We start from the raw sequence: 20716 nt of genomic DNA on the forward strand, positions 1-20716 counted from the left end.
CTGTGTTATCCTGCAATTCTCACAAACACATTAGTCCCTCAACTAGGTTTGTCGTCAATTCTCCAAAACCAACTAGGGGTGGCAGTAGATGCACTTACAATCTCCCCCTTTTTGGTGATTGATGACAAACTAGTTGTAGTTTTCAACGGGGAATAAAATATGTGAAATTGTAAAGGATAGGTTATTGTCTTCATAAGTGGCAAAGGCTCCCCCTTAAGATGTGCATATAAGTAATTTGCTTTTGGTATGCAAATGCACATGGCAGGTTGTACTTGTGGAGATCCTCTTCAACTTATGATGACAATTTATCATGCATAAAAAGTATGTGAAGATAATGACATGCACAATGAAAAATGGACGTCTGCAAAATGATCTAAGTGCGGAATTTATCGTCGCACATGCGGAATTTATCATCGCATCACAGAATAGCAAATAAGTAGCAGACGACCATCGAGTTTGAGTGTTACAACTCAAAGAACCAAATGTATCAAGACGTGAGAGTTGTAAACACTAGGCAAAATATAAAACTACCGCCCATATGAACCCGCTTCAAGACTATCAAACTCATATGCTTCTCCCCCTTTTGTCAGTAAGGACCAAAAAGGTTTGAAGACATAGAGCACCTACTCGTCCTCGTGAGGAGTTGGTGAAGCAGCAGGGTCTTCGATGTTGGTTGGCGGTGCAGACGAACTCGGTGCAGTGTTGATTCACGCTGAAGGTGGTGAAGTAGCATCGTCTTCATCATTGATGACACGTGCATTCACTGTTGCAGCAGAGGAGGAGAACTCAGAGTCTTCAAGAGACGGAGTACGTCGCAGCACGGTCCTTCTTGGAGGTGTTGAGTCAAACTTGAAGCGTTCAGAGAAGCCATCCTCTTGAAGATCATCTTCAGAACACATAAGCGTCAGCCCTTTCCATGTACGCCGACAGGTTTCATGGGCAACAAAGGCATTCTTGGTGGCAAGGTTGTGAATCCTGTTTACGTCCACCAATAGGCTTTGCATTTGGCGCTTCAGCCAGTCATGATGCTTATCCTGTTTCTGATGAAGGGCAACCAGAAGTTCTCGGTCGTTGAGAACACGAGATCGCTTCTTGGGCCGTTGGGAAATGGTGCTTTCAGTGGCTTCAGTGAGGGCACGATGAGGTGCACGTGTAGTACCAGCCAGAGGATAAACACGAGTGACTTCTTGAACTCCTTTAATGTTTTGAGAGAAGCTTTGATTCTCAGCATTTTGAAGACTAAGGGGCTCCTTGCCAGGCTCTGGATAGATGGCTTCAACTGACATATCGACGTCAGGCATAAAGATCCGATGATTGCGAGCAAAGGGCTGATAGGTGACAGCTGAGAGTAGTTTGATCAGCCACATAATCCATGGAGCATAAAACTTCAAGCCAAAGAGATCAGATCCTGATGCAGCAGTTGGCGGATGAAGAAGTCTTGTGCATTGAAGCATTTGCCGTGAAGAATATGGAAGACCAAAGTCTTCATTGCACCTTCCAGCGTTGCATGTGGAGAATGTCCTTTGATGGGCCAGAGAGTTCGCCTTAAAATGTGATAGATAGTGCGTGGCAGATACTCAAGGTCTTCAACAAAGAACTCCTTAGGATATGCAGCATCTGGAGGCAAAGGCTTCATCATGCTAAGCATCTGACTCATGTTTGGTTCAGGCTTTTGAAAAATGCTCTCCATTGCTGCACTGTGAAGCTGACAACCATGTTCATAAAGATCTCCTCGAGTGGGCAGACCAGTGAGCTCAATGATATCAAAGGCTTTGGCTTCGTGATGAACATTGCCGGTCATCCACTCAAGGACCCACGTCTTCGGATCTCTGTTGTAGCCACGAATATGAAGAGTGCCATAGAATTGGAGCAGCAATTCTTCGTTCCAGTGCTCTTTGTCGGTGACGAACGGCAACAATCCAGACTCTTTGAAGCAATCCAGAGCTTCTTCCAAGCAAGGCAGACCAGTTATGCCTTCAGTGTCAAGACGCATATGTGGGAAAATGCGACCTTGATTGTACAGAATGCATGAGTAATAATTGCGCTGCTGATAGCTCCAGAACCGATCAGAAGATATTCTTGCCCTTGAGTAGGGGTTGTTGGCGCTATTGAAGAAGGTGTTGTGTGCTTTGAAGCCATTGATATTAAAAGATCCGGATGTCGATGCAGGACCTAGAAACCTGGGCAACCTTGGCATTGGCTTCTGTACCTGAGGCCTGTGCTCAACGTGATAGTCAAACTGAGGACCAGCAGCAGGCGGAGGAGTCAGAAAAAGGCCATTTGACAATGAGAAGTTGGCCATAGTTGAATGCTTGCTCGATAGTGTGTGGCCTTGGTGGCGGAACATGAGTAGTGGCATCAACAGAGGCGTCAGCCTGCACATCTGTTGCAGGTGCATCATTGGCTTCATTGGCCTCTGGCACAGTGTTAGGTGCAGGCTCCATAGTGTCTTCATCCATGACCACGTCATTGGCTTCGGTGGTGTCAGTGGTGGCAGCCTCATGATTCTCAACCTCCACTGGAGAAGCTGGAGGGTCGGTCACGTTCTCCTCGAGAACAACATCTTGGTGAGACGGGGGTGTAGCAACTCTTGGGGCTTCTTCTTCATCGGCTGATGCAACCGAAACATCTTCAGCCATTTTGGCTTCGGATTCAGATACGTGCATTCTAGGAGTGACTTGGGGCCTTGATCCTTTGCGAAGCCTACGTAACACGAGCGACGCTTGTGGAGATGGAGTGTGCCGGGCCTCATAGTCATCATCATCTTGCACTGTCGGGGTAGCTTGTGGTTGGGGAGAGCTTGGAGTGTCTTGTCTCTGTGGGTGATCAGCCCACGATGCATCCTGAGCAGTTGGCGTCAGAGGACGACCAATGCTGATGAGTTCACTGTGCGTGAAAACAGGCGATGATACCAGTTGGTGCTCGATCTGAGGAAGGAATTCATCATCTTCAACATTGTCATGGTGACCAATGTCTTCAGCAGCGGTGAGGTCAGCTGCTGGAATGTCTTCAGCTTTAGGAGCCTCTGTGGAAGCAGGCTCATGAACTACTATCCTCGTTCTTGATGCGAGGAATCAGGGCGAGCAACAGAGATGGGTTCTACAACAAGAGGTTCTGTGGGAGCAGCCCGATCTTTCTTGGTTCTGCGCTTCTTCTTGGAGGGAGCAACATCAGAAGCATCAGGATATTTCCTTTTTCTGGCTTCAGACTCAGCAGTCCTCGTCTTCTTTAGTTCTGAAGCGGTTGACCGGACCTTTGGCTTCGAGCCAGTCATGCTGCTTGGAAAGACTATGCGTGGCTCTTCCCGCCTTGAAGGTGCAGATTGGTCTATTGATGGCTTCTTCTTCTTTGGAGCCACTCTTGGGTCGATGCCAGGACGACCAAGAGCCTTGCGCTTCTCAGCCTCATTGTAGGCTTGCACACACTTGTCAGCCAGGCTCTTCATGCGCTCACGAGAACCTTTAGCTTCTTCACGCTTCTTGAGAAAGGCTTCCTTGAGCTCGTGCAGCATAATCATGAAGCTTTTCACATCTTGCACGCTGAGCTTGGCCATGTGCTTCTTGAACTGAGCTTTCTCAAAGTCGATCTTTTGCTTCAGTTCAATGATGCGCTGAGCTAAAGCTAGCTCTGAAGCAATGGCACCAGTGAAGGCGACACTTAGGCCAATTGGAAGTTGCAGATCTTCAAAGCTGAGGTTGGGCGTGTCAAACCACTCATCAATGAAGTTATGGATGATTGCCACATCAAAGAGAGGCAAATCATTGAAGATCTCTACTTCTTCCTTGCTCTTGATCAGTTGCTCAAGAGCGTCATCTGCAAGCTCTTCATCGCTGGACAGATCAATGGCGTCATTGCGCAGAATAGCAGCAGCAGTCAGTGCCTGATCAGTATTCTTTCTCATCTCAGTCTTCTTGGAGATACGTGAGAGATCTTCAGACTGCACACTGTCTTCAGGAGGTGCAGTAGCCAGTGGCTTCGCCCGTAAGATTTTTGGTGCTGAGGCAGACTTTGAAGCTTTAGCCTTGTTCTGCTTCTGCGGCTTCGGTGGTGCAGGTGCTTCGTCAGATTCAGCATCATCTGCAGGTTGAGCCACGACTACCCCTTGAACCATAATATGAGTGATGAGACCTTCTAGGTTGTAGAAGGGCCCAACCAGATTGGGTTCAGCTTCTCATGTGCCATCAGCACGTGGCGCAGAGGGGCCTGGGTTGAAATCTAATCCCAATGACTTCTTGTTTTCCTTGGCAGAGTTCTGTGCAAACTGATAGTTGCGCTTGAAGAGATTGTCTTCGCGACACCATAACGGAGAGGATGGGTCGGCATTAGCAGGCTGAGGTCCACGAAGCATGCATGGGTAAAAGCCTTGAGCAATAGCTTCGGACTGTGATTTGGGCTGAAGACCTTTGTATGCGATATCTCCCCATGGTCCCTTGATGGCACTCTTCTCAGCATATTCGTCGGTGACGAATCTGTACTTGAACCATTCCTCTGCCGAATGTCTTCGAATCCATTGGATTCGGTTCTTGCGTTCTCCATAGGTTTCTTCTGGATCTGACTTGTATTGCTCATATAGATCTGGTGGCAGGTCCTTAGCAGTGTTTCCACGGCGCTGTCTGCCTCCCTTCCTTGTAGATTTCTCTGTAGCCATGAACTTCAAACTGAATGGCTTCAACACGTTCAAAGGTTTCAAAGGCTTCCGCCTGCGGGTCAAATAGGAACTGGCTTCGGGAGAATTTATATGATGCTGTAAGAATTCTGCAAATGAATGCAGACTATGAGAACCAAGGGATTCTCCCACGGACATGTACCTATGACAGCATTAAGGTGCGAGGGAAGGGGAAGAGGTCATATGCATTCTCAGAATATTTTGAAGATAAATCAGTTTAGAAGACATTGACCTCATCATGCGAAGGCATTCACTCATAGATAAAGAGTTGGTTCTAGATTTGTACGAATCCACGGATCAGTACAAGTGAGGAATCTAACTACTTTGTGAAGCATAAGTGAACATACTAGGCATATTATGAGATGCAGTATGAAATAGATCCAACTTGTGTGAATAGAAACTTCTTGTGGCAGAAAGTGATGAATCTATAGGATCAAAGGGGCCGTAAAAAGGAAGTTTTATTTACCACACGAAGAACTGCTAGACGGAGTGGAAGAGGAGGTCGAGCAGTTCGATCGTCCGTGCCCTAACTTGGCAACAGAGGACACCTACGGCGACGGCGGAGAAGACGATGTCCGCGGCCGGCATGAAGATGGCGTCGGAGAGGTCGTGGCAGCTAAGCGCTTCGTCGCCGGCGTCGTCGAGGGCTAGCGGTGGCGCTAGGGTTTGTGTGAGAGTGGAAGAAAGGATAATTACTGTGGTGAGGCGTGTATTTATAGGGACAGGGACGACACAGTGTTATTACACAGGTGCCCCTAGCGATTCACATCGGAAGGACGCGTGGCCATCATGCAACATATCGGAGGTTGTTCCATGTTCCCACGCACGCCTGGATTGTCGGGTGGTCGTTCCTACTTCTCCGGGTTTCAGGTGAAGAAATTAGCATTGAAAACGGACTTAATGTTTGTCTTTGTATCTTCTGCTGACAAGGACGCAGGGAAGACATTCGACAGTTTCAAGAGAATGCATATGATTTAGACAGATAGAGTTTGAGATAAAAAGCATAGAGAGGTTAGGGTCCGATCACATTCACTTAGTTCAAAAGATTCAACAAGAAGACATAGCTATAAGTGAATGCTGTAGAGGACAGAACACTAGTATGTATATATATATGAGAAAGACAATCAAATCAACATAGTAACGATAATCATGAAGACAAGTTGAAAATGAAGACAAACAAAATGTGAAGACATAGCAAATGTAACGCCTTAGGTAAAACACTTCAAACAGAAGAATTTGGTGGTGGCGTTACCCACCATATAGGAAGTATTAGACCCAGACACGGCGCACCATTATCGTGGCGCTCCAAAGTCAAATTCCACATTAATGTATTCACACTTAGAATGTAAATCTTCATTGATTGAAGATATACTTTACTTCGTGTGTTGCACATCTAAGTCATCAATATACATAAGTGTTAGGATGTGTGCCTGGTCACAGGACATTTGAGGATTCCAAGATATTTAGTTCACACCGTAACTTGCAAAATCTCTTCTCATCCAAGGGCTTGGTGAAGATATCTGCCAATTGCTCTTCAGTGTTGACGTGTATGATATCAATATCTTCCTTCACAACATGATCTCTGAGAAAGTGATGACAATTTTCAATGTGCTTTGTCTTCGAGTGCTGAACTGGGTTGTTGGCAATCTTGATGGCGCTTTCATTGTCGCAGTAGAGTGGCACTTGCTTCAGATGAATGCCATAGTCTTTGAGTGTTTGCTTCATCCACATAAGCTGAGCGCAACAAGATTCAGCAGCAATGTATTCAGATTCAGCAGTGGAGAGAGATACACAGTTCTGCTTATTTGAAGACCAACATACAAGTGATCGTCCCAGAAAATGACATGTGCCTGATGTAGACTTGCGATCCACCTTGTCACCAGCATAATCAGAATCCGAGAATCCAACCAGATCAAACTCTGAGCCCTTTGGATACCATAATCCTAGTGTTGGGGTGTAAGCCAAATATCGAAGAATTCGCTTCACAGCTAAGTGATGCGATTCCTTTGGTGCCGCTTGGAATCGAGCACACATGCAAACACTAAGCATAATATCTGGCCTAGATGCACATAGATAAAGTAAAGAACCAATCATGGAGCGGTATACCTTTTGATCGAACTCTTTACCATTGTCGTCGGGACCCAGATGATGTTTGGCTGGCATTGACGTCGTGAAGCCTTTGCAGTCTTGCATCCCAAATTTCTTCAGGCAATCTTTGAGGTACTTCTCTTGAGATATGAAGATGCCATTGCGTTGCTGACGTATTTGAAGACCAAGGAAGAACTTCAGCTCACCCATCATGGACATCTGATATTGCTCTTGCATCATATATCCAAACTCTTCACTGTATTTCTAATTGGTGCAGCCGAAGATAATGTCATCCACATATATTTGGCACACAAACAGTTCACCATCATATGTCTTCGTGAAGAGAGTGGGGTCGAGGGAACCAGATTTGAAGCCTTTGCTCTTCAGGAAGTCTTTGAGTGTGTCATACCAAGCCCGAGGGGCTTGTTTGAGGCCATACAGTGCCTTGTTGAGCTTGTACACCATGTCAGGATGTTTTGGATCTTCAAAGCCAGGCGGTTGTGCAACATACACTTCTTCAATCTTGCCATTGAGAAAAGCACTCTTCACATCCATTTGATATAGAAGAATGTTATGATGATTTGCATAGGGCAGTCGCATGCGTATGGCTTCAAGTCTAGCCACAGGAGCAAATGTTTCATCGAAGTCAATCCCTTCAACTTGAGTGTATCCTTGAGCAACGAGACGAGCTTTGTTTCTGACAACTTGACCATGCTCATCTTACTTGTTGTGATATATCCATTTGGTGCCTATTATATTGTGCTTGCGAGGATCAGGATGCTTAACCAGTTCCCATACATTATTCAGCTCAAACTGTTGAAGCTCTTCTTGCATAGCTTGAATCCATTCAGGTTCCATGAAGGCTTCTTCAACTTTCTTGGGTTCAGATATTGAGACGAATGCGAAGTGCCCACAGAAATTTGCTAGCTGTGTTGCCTTGAACAAGTGAGTGGACCTGGTGCATTGATGCTATCAATTATTCTCTCAATCTGTACTTCATTTGCAACACGAGGATGTACAGGACGAAGATTTTGCTCTTGCTAATCATTGTCATCATTAGAAGGAATGTCTTCAGGTTGATCATTGTCTTCAGGTTGATCAGGTGCGGAGATGATAAGTTCCTCTTCAGGCTGAGCTTCAAAAGGTATGATTTCTCTAGTTCCCATAAGTTTGATTGATTCACTGGATGGAACTTCATCTAGCACATTTGGCAGGTGCTCTCTTTGCGAGTCGTTAGTCTCATCGAACTGCACATCCACTGTTTCAACCACTTTATAGTGAAAAAGGTTGAAGACTCTGTAGGAGTGCGAATCCTTTCCATATCCAAGCATAAAGCCTTCATGTGCTTTTGGTGCAAATTTTGAAGTGTGATGTGGATCCTTGATCCAGCACCTGGCATCAAATACTCTGAAGTAACTGACATTTGGCTTCTTGCCAGTAAGGAGCTCATAGGATGTCTTGTTCAGAAGCTTGTGAAGATAAACATGGTTGATGATATGGCATGCGGTATCAATGGCTTCAGGCCAGAATTTTCTTGGAGTCTTGTATTCATCAAGCATCGTCCGAGCCATCTCAATAAGTGTTCTGTTCTTGCGTTCGACGACGCCATTCTGCTGTGGCGTGTACGGAGCTGAGAATTCATCTGTGATGCCCAAAGTATCAAGATATGTATGCAGGCCAGTGTTCTTGAATTCAGTGCCATTGTCACTTCTGATATGCTTTATCTTGACACCATAGTTGTTCATTGCTCGATTGGCGAAGCGTCTGAAGACATCCTGCACTTCGGTCTTGTAGAGGATTATATGCACCCAAGCATATCTTGAATAATCATCAACAATGATAAAGCCATAGAGACAAGCAGTAGTAGTAAGAGTTGAGTAATGAGTGGGACCAAAAAGGTCCATGTCGAGCAGTTCGAACGGTTGAGTCGTTGTCATGATTGTCTTCGAGGGATTCTTGGCCCTCATCATCTTTCTTGCTTCACAGACAACGCATAAGTGATCCTTCTTGAACTTGACACCCTCGATGCCTATGACATGCTTCTTCCTTGCAAGGGTGTGGAGGTTCCTCATGCCAGCATGCCCTAGCCTCCGATGCCAGAGCCAGCATTCAGAAGCTTTTGCTAGAAGACATACTGCAAGTTGTGGTCCTGCTGAGAAATCTACCACGTACAAATCATCTTTCCGATACCCTTCAAACACTAGAGACTTGTCAGATTCCATTAGAACAAGGCAACGATATTTTCCAAACATCACAATCATGTTTAAATTGCAAAGCATTGAGATAGACATTAAGTTGAAACCAAGGGATTCAACAAGCATGACTTTATCCATGTGTTGATCCTCTGAGATTGCAACTCTACCTAGACCCAATACCTTGCTTTTACCAGTGTCAGCAAATGTGATGTGACTTTTGTCAGATGGATGTAAGGTTGAGTCCATGAGAAGGCTTCGCTTGCCAGTCATGTGATTGGTACACCCACTATCAATAATCCATTCTGAAGCAGCTGGTGTCGTACCCTACAGTGCAGTTAGGGGGATAGGCTTCACGAAGAGAATTGTGAAGCAAAAACATTTGACGAGCTAGTGGATTATGAAAGCTTAGATCGAGATTAGGACTGATAGGGCAAGTAGCAAGCGAGTCAGGAACAAAGTACATAATAAGACCATTTGGGCATTTGATCTTGCGCCCTACAAGATGTTTAAGGTCCCCAGCAATAGCGTCAGACGATTTTGGTTTTCGGCTGGATACCTTTCCCTGCAAAAGAGAATTAAGCTTTCTTAGCCACCCACATATTCAAGGGTGGCTTCGAAGCAATGAGTCTAAGTGCAGCATCTGAGAACTTTGGCTTTGGAGCCCTAGCAAAAAGTCTTGTAGGTGGACAATAGTACTCATAAGAATAAGCAGAATAGTTCTTGGTCTTATGGACATGGCGGTTTGATGAACCGCGCTCATATTCATAGGCCTGAGTATGGCTTCTGTGCAAAACATTTGCATTAGTGCGACTCAGGTGAGTCCTCTGTCTATATGAAGCCTTTGGGCCGTATGAAGCCTGTGGTCTGGGTTTTGTCTTCTTCACTTGTGGTGTCATGACGACATTCACAGGAAGATTCTCCAAACACCTTTTCGGCACCCAGACCTTCTTCATAGGCGGCCCATTCCTGCAGTTAGTACCAATATACCTGGCAAACACTTCACCATTCTGATTCTTAAACAGTTTATAGTTTGCATCAAAGGATTCATCAGTAACAATGGTATTAGCACAAGTGAAGCCAGATAGAGTGGATGGATCCACTAAAGGTCCCTTTGCAGCAACCCATGTGGTTTTGGGGTACTGCTCAGGTTTCTAGTAAGAGCCATCAGCATTCATTTTCCTTTCGAACCCAACACCCTCTTTCCTAGGGTTTTGGTTCAGGATCTGCCTTTTGAGGACATCACATAGTGTCTGATGCCCTTTGAGACTTTTGTACATCCCTGTTTCAAGTAGTGTCTTCAACCTAGCATTCTCATCAGCAATAGAGTGGTATCCTCAGCAGAGGGGTTAGTTACCACATCAACAATTGAAGATATTGCAATAGTAGCAGCAGTAGAACATTCAGCAACAGAAGTAGCGTTATCACGCTCAATGCATTTAAGACATGGTGGTTCAAATCCTTCCTGAGCTGAACTGATCTACTCGACACGAAGTGACTCGTTTTCCTTTTGAAGATCTTCATGAGCCGCTCTCAATTTCTCAAGATCTTGCTTCCTTGAAGATAATCATAGGAAAGCTTTTCATGAGTTGTTGAGCGTTTTATGACGACTTTCAAGTTCCTCATACTTAACATGAAGATTTTTTATGTCTTCAATTAAGGACTGAGATCGAGTCATTTCAGCGTCTAACAGATCATCGCTTTTGTCTAACAGTTTTTGAATATGTTCCATAGCTTTCTGTTGTTCAGTTGCAATTTTAGCAAGTGTTTTGTAGCTCGGTTTGGAACCACTATCAGAGTCATCATCACTAGATGTTTGATAGTGAGTAGTGCGTGTGTTTACCTTGGCACCGCGTGCCATGAAGCAGTAGGAAGGAGCGGAGTAGTCCTTGTCATTTGCATCGGTGTCGGTGATGAAGTCATTGTCTTCAGTGTTGAAGATGGACTTAGCAACGTATGCTGTAGCCAGACTCGCAACGCCAGAATCGGACTCCTCCTCAGACTCCACCTCCGCCTCCTTAGAAGCGGACTCCTCCTATGAATCCATTTCCTTGCCAACAAATGCACGTGCCTTGCCAGATGAGCTCTTCTTGTGTGATGAAGACTTTGAGGAAGACTTGGAAGAAGACTTTGAGTGTTTCTTCTTCTTCTTGTCGTCAGAGTCATACTCCTTGCTCTTCTTGTAGTCATGAGCAGAAGCTTCATCATTCCTTGAGCTTGATCGTGAAGACTTTCTAAAGCCTTTCTTCTTGGTGAATTTTTGGAACTTCTTCACAACCATAGCAAGCTCCTTTCCAATGTCTTCAGGATCATCAGAACTGCTGTCAGATTCTTCTTCAGATGAGGAGACAGCTTTTTCCTTCAAGGCCCGAGTTCGCCCATAGTTGGGACCGTAGATGTCTCTTTTCTCAGAAAGCTGAAACTCGTGTGTGTTGAGCCTCTCAAGTATGTCAGACGGATCGAGTGTATTGAAGTCAGGACGTTCTTGAATCATCAGGGCTAGGGTGTCAAACGAGCTGTCAAGTGATCTCAGGAGTGTCTTGACGACTTCATGCTTGGTGATCTCAGTAGCGCCGAGGGCTTGAAGCTCATTTGTGATGTCAATGAGTCGATCAAACGTGAGCTGGACATTCTCATTGTCATTTCTCTTGAAGCGGTTGAAGAGGTTGCGAAGGACACTAATTCTCTGATCTCTCTGGGTTGAGACGCCTTCGTTGACCTTGGAGAGCCAGTCCCAGACTAGCTTAGATGTTTCCAAAGCACTCACGCGGCCATACTGTCCTTTGGTCAGATGACCACAGATGATGTTCTTGGCAGTAGAGTCTAGTTGAACAAACTTCTTGACATCAGCAGTGGTGACACCTTCTCCAGCCTTGGGAACGCCATTCTCGACGACATACCATAGGTCGACATCAATGGCTTCAAGATGCATGCACATCTTATTCTTCCAGTAGGGATATTCAGTTCCATCGAAGACCGGGCACGCAGCGGAGACTTTAATTATCCCTGCAGTCGACATAGCTAAAACTCCAGGTGGTTAAACCGAATCACACAGAACAAGGGAGTACCTTGCTCTGATACCAATTGAAAGTGCATTATATCGACTAAAGGGGGGGGGGGTGAATAGGCGATTTTTATGAAAGTCTTCAAAACATGGGAGTTTTGAAGACAAACGATAGAAATGAACCTATAACCATGCAGCGGAAGGTAGACTACCCTAGACAAGCCATACTCAAGTATTCAATGAAGTGAAAGCACAAAGACTAACAGCAGCTAGGCAGTATGGATCAGGATGGAAGATAATATGAAACCAATCTGAACAAACAGTCACATAGTGAAGACAAATGGACAATGCAAATAGGCAATGACTTCACAAGGACCAACTGTAAATAAAGAGATGGGAAGGACAGAACCAGTGAGCTTGGTGAAGACAAAGGTTTGGTAGACCAGTTCCAACTGCGGTGACAGTTGTACGTATGGTTAGGGCGGCTAGGTATTTAAACCTGAGGACACACAGTCCCGAACACCCAGTCCTGAACACGCAGCTCAGGACACTCAGTCCTCACCGTATTCCCCATGAGCTAAGGTCACACAGACCTCGGCCAATCACTCTGGTAAGTCTTCAAGGTAGACTTCCAAACCTTCACAGACTTTGTTCACCGGCGATCCACAATGACTCTTGGATGCTCAGAACGCGACGCCTAACCGGCTGGAGGATTCACAGTCCTCAAGTGTAATAAGTCTTCAGATCACACAGACAGGAAGACTTAAGTGATGCCTAACACTCTTTGGCTCTGCGTGTTTAGGGCTTTATCCTCGCAAGGAATTCTCTCTCAAAGGCTTCGAGGTGGGTTGCTCTCAAACGACAAAAGCCGTGCACTAGCTCTAAGCAGCCAACCGTTTATGGTTGTAGGGGGGTGGGCTATTTATAGCCACTAGGCAACCTGACCTGATTTGTCTGAAATGACCCTCGGTCACTAAGGAACTGACATGTGTTCCAACGGTCAGATTTCAAACACACACGGCAACTTTACTTGGGCTACAAGCAAAACTGACTTATCCAACTCTGGACAAGATTTGCTCTCATAGTCTTTACTCGAAGACATAGGATTTTGGTTAAGCATCACTTCAGTCATTCTGACTGGTTCTCTTGGACCCCACTTAACAGTACGGTGGTTCCTATGACTCAACAAAGAAGAAAAAGAACGATGAAAGAACTAAGTCTTCACGCTCCATAGTCTTCATGCGATGTCTTCTCTTGTCATAGTCTTCAATGTGAATGTCTTCACATACCACCTTTGACTTCAATGTCTTCATTCATTTTTAGGGGTCATCTCTGGTAGGAAAACCGAATCAATGAGGGACTTCTACCTGTGTTATCCTGCAATTCTCACAAACACATTAGTCCCTCAACTAGGTTTGTCGTCAATTCTCCAAAACCAACTAGGGGTGGCACTAGATGCACTTACACCTACTGAACCAATGGTTGAAGAACCAATCAAAATCTATCGCACTGCTGAAGCTTATTACTTGGATCATCTTCGATCCCTTTGTGCTCGTGCCGAAACCCCAACTAGCTTAGTTGAGGGCAAATCTTTAGATGAGCATGCTTGTTATGTACGACACCGTATATCTGAAAAAGGGAAACTATTATGGAGTCAAATTCAACGTTTACAATGTTATGCTTGGAATTTATGTGAATTATATGATTTTACTTGTTGTTCTGAAAACCCTAAGAAACACCTTCCCTATCAATGTGAGTTTAGTGATAATTGAATTCTATCTTCGTATGCTAAGGGTGTTTACAATTACTATGATGTTCAACAAATTGAAGAATTTGTTGCTTTTAAGGGTGCTTATGAAATTGCTTCTTTGATTGAAAAGTATGATGCTACTTTTCACAAATCTGAAAATTTTGCTATACTTAAATATTGCTATGATAATTATGCTTTTAATACCTATGTTAAACAATATATTGAGGAATACTCCGCTGTCCAAGAAGAGACTAATATTTTGCAGGAGTCTATGGAAGAAGAAATTGATGAAACTGTGAGCTCATTGGATGAAAAAGATGATGAGGAGAGCGAAGAACAAAAGGAGGAAGAACGGATTGATCACCCGTTCCCACCTTCTAATGAGAGTAACTCTTCAACTCATACATTGTTTAATTCCCCTTCGTGCTTACCGAAGGATGATTGCTATGATGACTGTTATGATCCCTATGATTCTTTTGAAAATATCCCTTTTTGATGATGCTTGCTATGCTTATGGCCAATATGCCAATATGAATGATGCTTATGGAGATGAACTTGCTAGAGTTCCTTATGTTAAACATTAAATTGTTGCTATTGCACCCACGCATGATAGTCCTATTATCTTTTTGAATTCTCCCAATTACACTATATCGGAGAAGTTTGCACTTATTAAGGATTACATTGATGGGTTGCCTTTTACCGTTGCACATGATGATTTCGATAAATATAATATGCATGTTCTTGCTGCTCCTACTTGCAATTATTATGAGAGAGGAACTATATCTCCACCTCTCTATGTTTCCAACATGATAAAATTGCAAGAAACTGTTTATACTATGCATTGGCCTTTACTAGGTGTGCATGAATTGTTCTTTTATGACATGCCGATGCATAGGAAGAGAGTTAGACTTCGTCATTGCTTGATATATGTTGCTTTGTGCTCACTACTAAATTAAAAAATCATTGTTAATTAAAATTGGCTTTGATATACCTTGGGATCCGGGTGGATTCACTACTTGAGCACTATTGCCTAGCTTAATGGCTTTAAAGAAAGCGCTGCCAGGGAGACAACCTGGAAGTTTTCGAGAGTCATTTATTTCTGTTGAGTGATTTCATATAATTTAAAAACAACAAAAATAAAGAGGGGAACCCAAAACTTTTCAAATAGGAAAGTGAAAGTGAAAGTGAGAAAGACAAGCACTGTTGAAGTGGGAGAGCTCCTTGAACTTTGTTCATGCTCACAGCAACTTTGTGAATCTTGATTACAGAAACTTTTCAACAAAAATAATTATCCCCTTGTACAATTGCATTGTATTATAAAAATAATGTGCCAATGTTTGCCTTTAGGATGTTTACATTTGCTTGATGGTTTGTACGGTGCAGGACAGAAACTTTGGCTGTAGTGTGTGATTTTACATTTTTGGCTGGAACGTCAAATGGTTCTGATTCTTTTTGCACTGTCTTCCTATAATTTTTTTCCTAATTTTGGCAGAATTTTTCAAGTATAAGAAGTATGGTGAATGTTCAGATTGCTACAGACTGTTCTGTTTTAGACAGATTCTGTTTTTGATGCATAGTTTGCTTGTTTTGATGAAACTATCAATTCATATAAGTGGATTAAGCCAAGAAAAAGTTATATTACAATAGACACAATGCAAAAACAAAATATGAATTGGTTTGCAACAGTACTTATAGTGGTGATTTGCTTTATTATACTAACGGATCTTACCGAGTTTTCTGTTGAAGTTTTGTGTGGATGAAGTGGTCGATGATCGAGAAGGTCTCGATGTGAGAAGAAGGAAGAGAAGCAAGATCTCAAGCTTGGGGATGCCCGAGGCACCCCAAGTAAATATTCAAGGAGACTCAAGCGTCTAAGCTTGGGGATGTTGGGGTGGCATCCCCTCTTTCTTCAACAAATATCGGTATGTTTTCGGATTCGTTTCGTTCATGCGATATGTGCAAGTCTTGGAGCGTCTTTTGCATTTAGGTTTTTATTTTTCTTTTATGCACCATGCTGGTATGAGATATTCCTTGGTTGATTTATAGAATGCTCTTTGCACTTCATTTATATCTTTTGAGTATGGCTTTATAGAATGCTTCATGTGCTTCACTTATATCATTTGAAGTTTGGGTTGCATGTTTCTCTTCACTTAGACAACCGCCATTTGTAGTATGCTCTTTTGATTCACTTATATTTGTTATAGCACGGGCATATCTTTTGTAGAAAGAATTAAACTCTCTTGCTTCACTTATATCTGTTTAGAGAGATGACAGGAATTGGTCATTCACATGGTTAGTCATAAAATCCTACATAAAACTTGTAGATCGCTGAATATGATATGTTTGATTCCTTGCAATAGTTCTGCAATATAAAGATGGTGATATTAGAGTCGTGCTAGTTGAGTAATTGTGAAATTGAGAAATACGTGTGTTGAGGTTTGCAAGTCCAGTAGCATGCACGTATGGTGAACCGTTATGTAACGAAGTCGGAGCATGAGGTGTTTATTGATTGTCTTCCTTATGAGTGGCGGTCGGGGACGAGAGATGGTCTTTTCCTACCAATCTATCCCCCTAGGAGCATGCGTGTAGTACTTTGTTTCGATGACTAATAGATTTTTGCAATAAGTATGTGAGTTCTTTATGACTAATGTTGAGTCCATGGATTATACGCACTCTCAACCTTCCACCATTGCTAGCCTCTCTAGTACTGCGCAACTTTCACCGGTACCATAAATCCACCTTATACCTTCCTCAAAACAGCCACCATACCTACCTATCATGGCATTTCCATAGCCATTCCGAGATATATTGCCATGCAACTTCCATCATCATCATATTCATGACTTGAGCATTTATTGTCATATTGCTTTGCATGATCGTAAGATAGCTAGCATGATGTTTTCATGGCTTGTCCATTTTTTGATGTCATTGCTACGCTAGATCATTGCACATCCCGGTACACCATCGGAGGCATTCATATAGAGTCATATCTTTGTTCTAGATATCCATTTGTAATATTGAGTTGTAAGTAAATAAAAGTGTGATGATCATCATTATTAGAGCATTGCCCAAAAAACAGAGAGGCCAAAGAAGCCTAAATAAAAAAGGGGGGGCCAAAGAAGCCTGCAAAAAAAGAGAAAAAAGGGCAATGTTACTATCCTTTTACCACACTTGTGCTTCAAAGTAGCACCATGTTCTTCATATAGAGAGTCTCTTGAGTTATCACTTTCATATACTAGTGGGAATTTTCATTATAGAACTTGGATTGTATATTCCGATGATGGGCTTCCTCAAATGCCCGAGGTCTTCATGAGCAAGCAAGTTGGATGCACACCCATTCAGTTTCAGTTGGAGCTTTCATACACTTATAGCTCTAGTGCATCTGTTGCATGGCAATCCCTACTCACTCACATTGATATCTATTGATGGGCATCTCCATAGCCCGTTGATACACCTAGTTGATGTGAGACTATCTTCTCCTTTTGTCTTCTCCACAACCACCATTCTATTCCACCTATAGTGCTATGTCCATGCCTCACGCTCATGTATTGCGTAAAAGTTGAAAAGGTTTGAGAATGTCAAAAGTATGAAACAATTGCTTGGCTTGTCATCGGGGTTGTGCATGATGTGAATATTTTGTGTGGTGAAGATGGAGCATAGCCAGACTATATGATTTTGTAGGGATAACTTTCTTTGGCCATGTTATTTTGAAAAGACATAATTGCTTGGTTGGTATGCTTGAAATATTATTGTCTTTATGTCAAAAGATAGATTATTGCTTGGAACCACTCGTGTCTTAATATTCATACCATGATTAGACATATGATCAAGATTATGCTACGTAGCATTCCACATCAAAAATTATTTTTTATCATTTACCTACTCGAGGACAAGCAGGAATTAAGCTTGGGGATGCTGATACGTCTCCGTCGTATCTATAATTTTTGATTGTTCCATGTCAATATTATTCAACTTTCATATACTTTTTGGCAACTTTTTATATTAGTTTTGGGACTAACATATTGATCCAGTGCCCAGTGCCAGTTCCTGTCTGTTGCATGTTTTTGGTTTCGCAGAATATCCATATCAAACGGAGTCCAAACAGGATAAAAACAGACGGAGCTTATTTTTGGAAAATATGGAAATTTTGGAAGGAAAATCAACGCGAACCAGTGCCCGAGGTGGTCACGAGGCAGGGGGGCACGCCCCCCTAGGGCGTGACCCCTACCCTCATGAGCGCACCATAAGGCGGTTGACGCTCTTCTTTTGCCGCAAGAAAGCTAATATTCGGAAAAAAATCACGGTGAAGGTTTCAGGCCAATCGGAGTTACGGATCTCCATATATATATACGAAATAGTGAAACTGAGCCAGAACAGAACGCAGAAACAGAGAGAGACAAAGAGATAGATTCAATCTTAGAGGGGCTCTCGCCCCTCCCACGCCATGGGAGCCAAGGACCAGAGGGGAAACCCTTCTCCCGTCTAGGGAGGAGGTCAAGGAAGAAGAAGAAGAAGAAGAAGAAGGGGGGCTCTCTCCCCCTCGCTTCCGGTGGCGCTGGAGTGCCACCGGGGGCCATCATCATCACCGCCATCTTCTCCAACAACTTCACCACCATCATCACCAACTCTTCCCCCCTCTATGCAGCGGTGTAACCTCTCTCTTACCCTCTGTAATCTCTACTTAAACATGGTGCTCAACGCTATATATCATTTCCCAATGATGTATGGCTATCCTATGATGTTTGAGTAGATCTGTTTTGTCCTAATGGCTATTTGATGATCGTGATTGGTTTGAGTTGTATGTTTTATTATTGGTGATGTCCTATGGTGCTCTCCGTGTCGCGCAAGCATGAGGGATTCCCACTGTAGGGTTTGCAATATGCTTATGATTTTCTTATGGTGGGTGGCATGAGTGACAGAAGCACAGACCCGAGTAAGTAGGTTGTTTGCGTATGGGATAAAGGGGACTTGATACTTTAATGCTATGGTTGGGTTTTACCTTAATGAATCTTTAGTAGTTGCGGATGCTTGCTAGAGTTCCAATCATAAGTGCATATGATCCAAGTAGAGAAAGTATGTTAGCTTATGCCTCTCCCTCAAATAAAATTGCAATAATGATTATCGGTCTAGTTATCAATTGCCTATGGACAAATAACCTTCTTGTTGACAAAAGCTCTTTACTAAAACTAATTTAGTTGTGTCTTCATCTAAACAGCCCCTACTTTTTATTTACTTGCTCTTTATTATCTTGCATACCTATCCAACAACACCTACAAAGTACTTCTAGTTTCATACTTGTTCTAGGTAAAGCGAACATCAAGCGTGTGTAGAGTTGTATCGGTGGTCGATAGAACTTGAGGGAATATTTGTTTTGCCTTTAGCTCCTCATTGGGTTCGACACTCTTACTTATCGAAAGAGGCTACAATTGATCCCCTATACTTGTGGGTTATCAATGAACAGTCGCCGGTGGAGGCTGGAGGAGGTCGACAGTGGATGAACAGTAGCTCGTGGTGGCTGGAGGGGGTCGACGGTGGAGATGAACAGTATCCCATGGAGTCCCATTTTGTGGTACGCCACACCCCTCCCGATGAACAGGACCCCCGTTTCGACTGTAGCGCTCCAACACAAGTCCGTTTCCTCCGTTTTGCGGTACGCCACACCCCTCCCGGTGAGCAGGACCCCCGTTTCGACCGTAGGAGGTCCATTTCCTCCATTTTGCAGTACACCAGACCCCTCCCGATCAACGGGATCCCGTTTCGAACGTGGCCGGTCAAACACAAGGACGTTTCCTCCGTTCTGCGGTACGCCAGGCCTCGTTTCCATCGCCTGTTCCGTCCAAGCCCTCCTGATGAACACGACGCATTACGTTGCCTCCCCATGAACACGACGCATTCCGTTGCCTCCCCATGAACACGAGGACGACGTTGTTTCTCTGTTCCGACCCAGCCATGTACACGAGCCCTGGCCGTACGTATGCGCGAGTAGGTGTTCGAGACCCCGCCCGTATGTACACATATGTGGCCATATTTTCTTTCTTACACCCTGTCCATTGTACGTACATGTACATGCTACGTGCGCGCCTCTACATCCACCAGTATATATGTACATACACGTTTGCGACCAGAATGACAACGCTACATACGCTTCGACTAGGTGGGTCCCGACTGTCAGGCACTTCCTTGCGTGCGAAGATGTAGCTGGTGGGTCCTAGCAGTCGAGGGCAAATGTTTTTTTCGCGAAATACGGTGGCCCGTCCGGTGGGTCCCCACTGTCAGGTGGAGGAATAATTATTTTGCATGTAATAAGGAGGCACTTCCTTGCTGCGGCCATGGACCCAGCTGTCAGCCTCTCCACGTACGGTCCACGTCCGATGGAAGCCGTTCCTTGACCATGTTGACCACGCCGCGCTGAGAGCACCAGGGCGGTGGACGATGGCGAGGCCTAGGAAGGGGACGACGCGGAGCCTGGGAAGACGCGGCAGTGGATGCCCACGCGGAGAGGAGTACGAGGGTTCACTGGTTCGGCTGCGCTGCCGTCGCCGCAGAATAACAGGGGGTGTGGGTGAGTGGAGTGGAGGGATGGCCTGGCCAGCGGTGGGAGTAGTATGGGGGCGGTGAGGCCTCCGCGATAGCACAGCCGGCCAGTGGGAGGCAGGAGCAGGTGGCATGATCGGTGCTTCTTTGGGTGGCTGGAGCAAGAAGACCAGAGGTTGAAGAAGCACTACGGCCGTTGGATGGACATCGTATGGTCAGTCAAGCTAGAATCGTGCATATTGACTAAGTTGACAAAGCCCTTCGTCCCCGTCAACTTAGTAGGCCCACTATACTAGGTCCCAGCTAGCAGGGGGAGTATTCATTTTTTGTGCGTAATAAGGAGGCACTTCCTTGCATGCGAAGATATAGCTGGTGGGTCCGAGCTGTCAGCGGCGGTAACATTTTTTCGTGAAATACAGAGGCCATTTCGGTGGGTCCCAGATGTCAGGTGGAGGAAATCATTATTTTGCGCGTAATAAGGA

Source organism: Triticum dicoccoides, chromosome 2A, assembly GCF_002162155.2.
Source record: "Triticum dicoccoides isolate Atlit2015 ecotype Zavitan chromosome 2A, WEW_v2.0, whole genome shotgun sequence".
NCBI lineage: Eukaryota > Viridiplantae > Streptophyta > Magnoliopsida > Poales > Poaceae > Triticum > Triticum dicoccoides.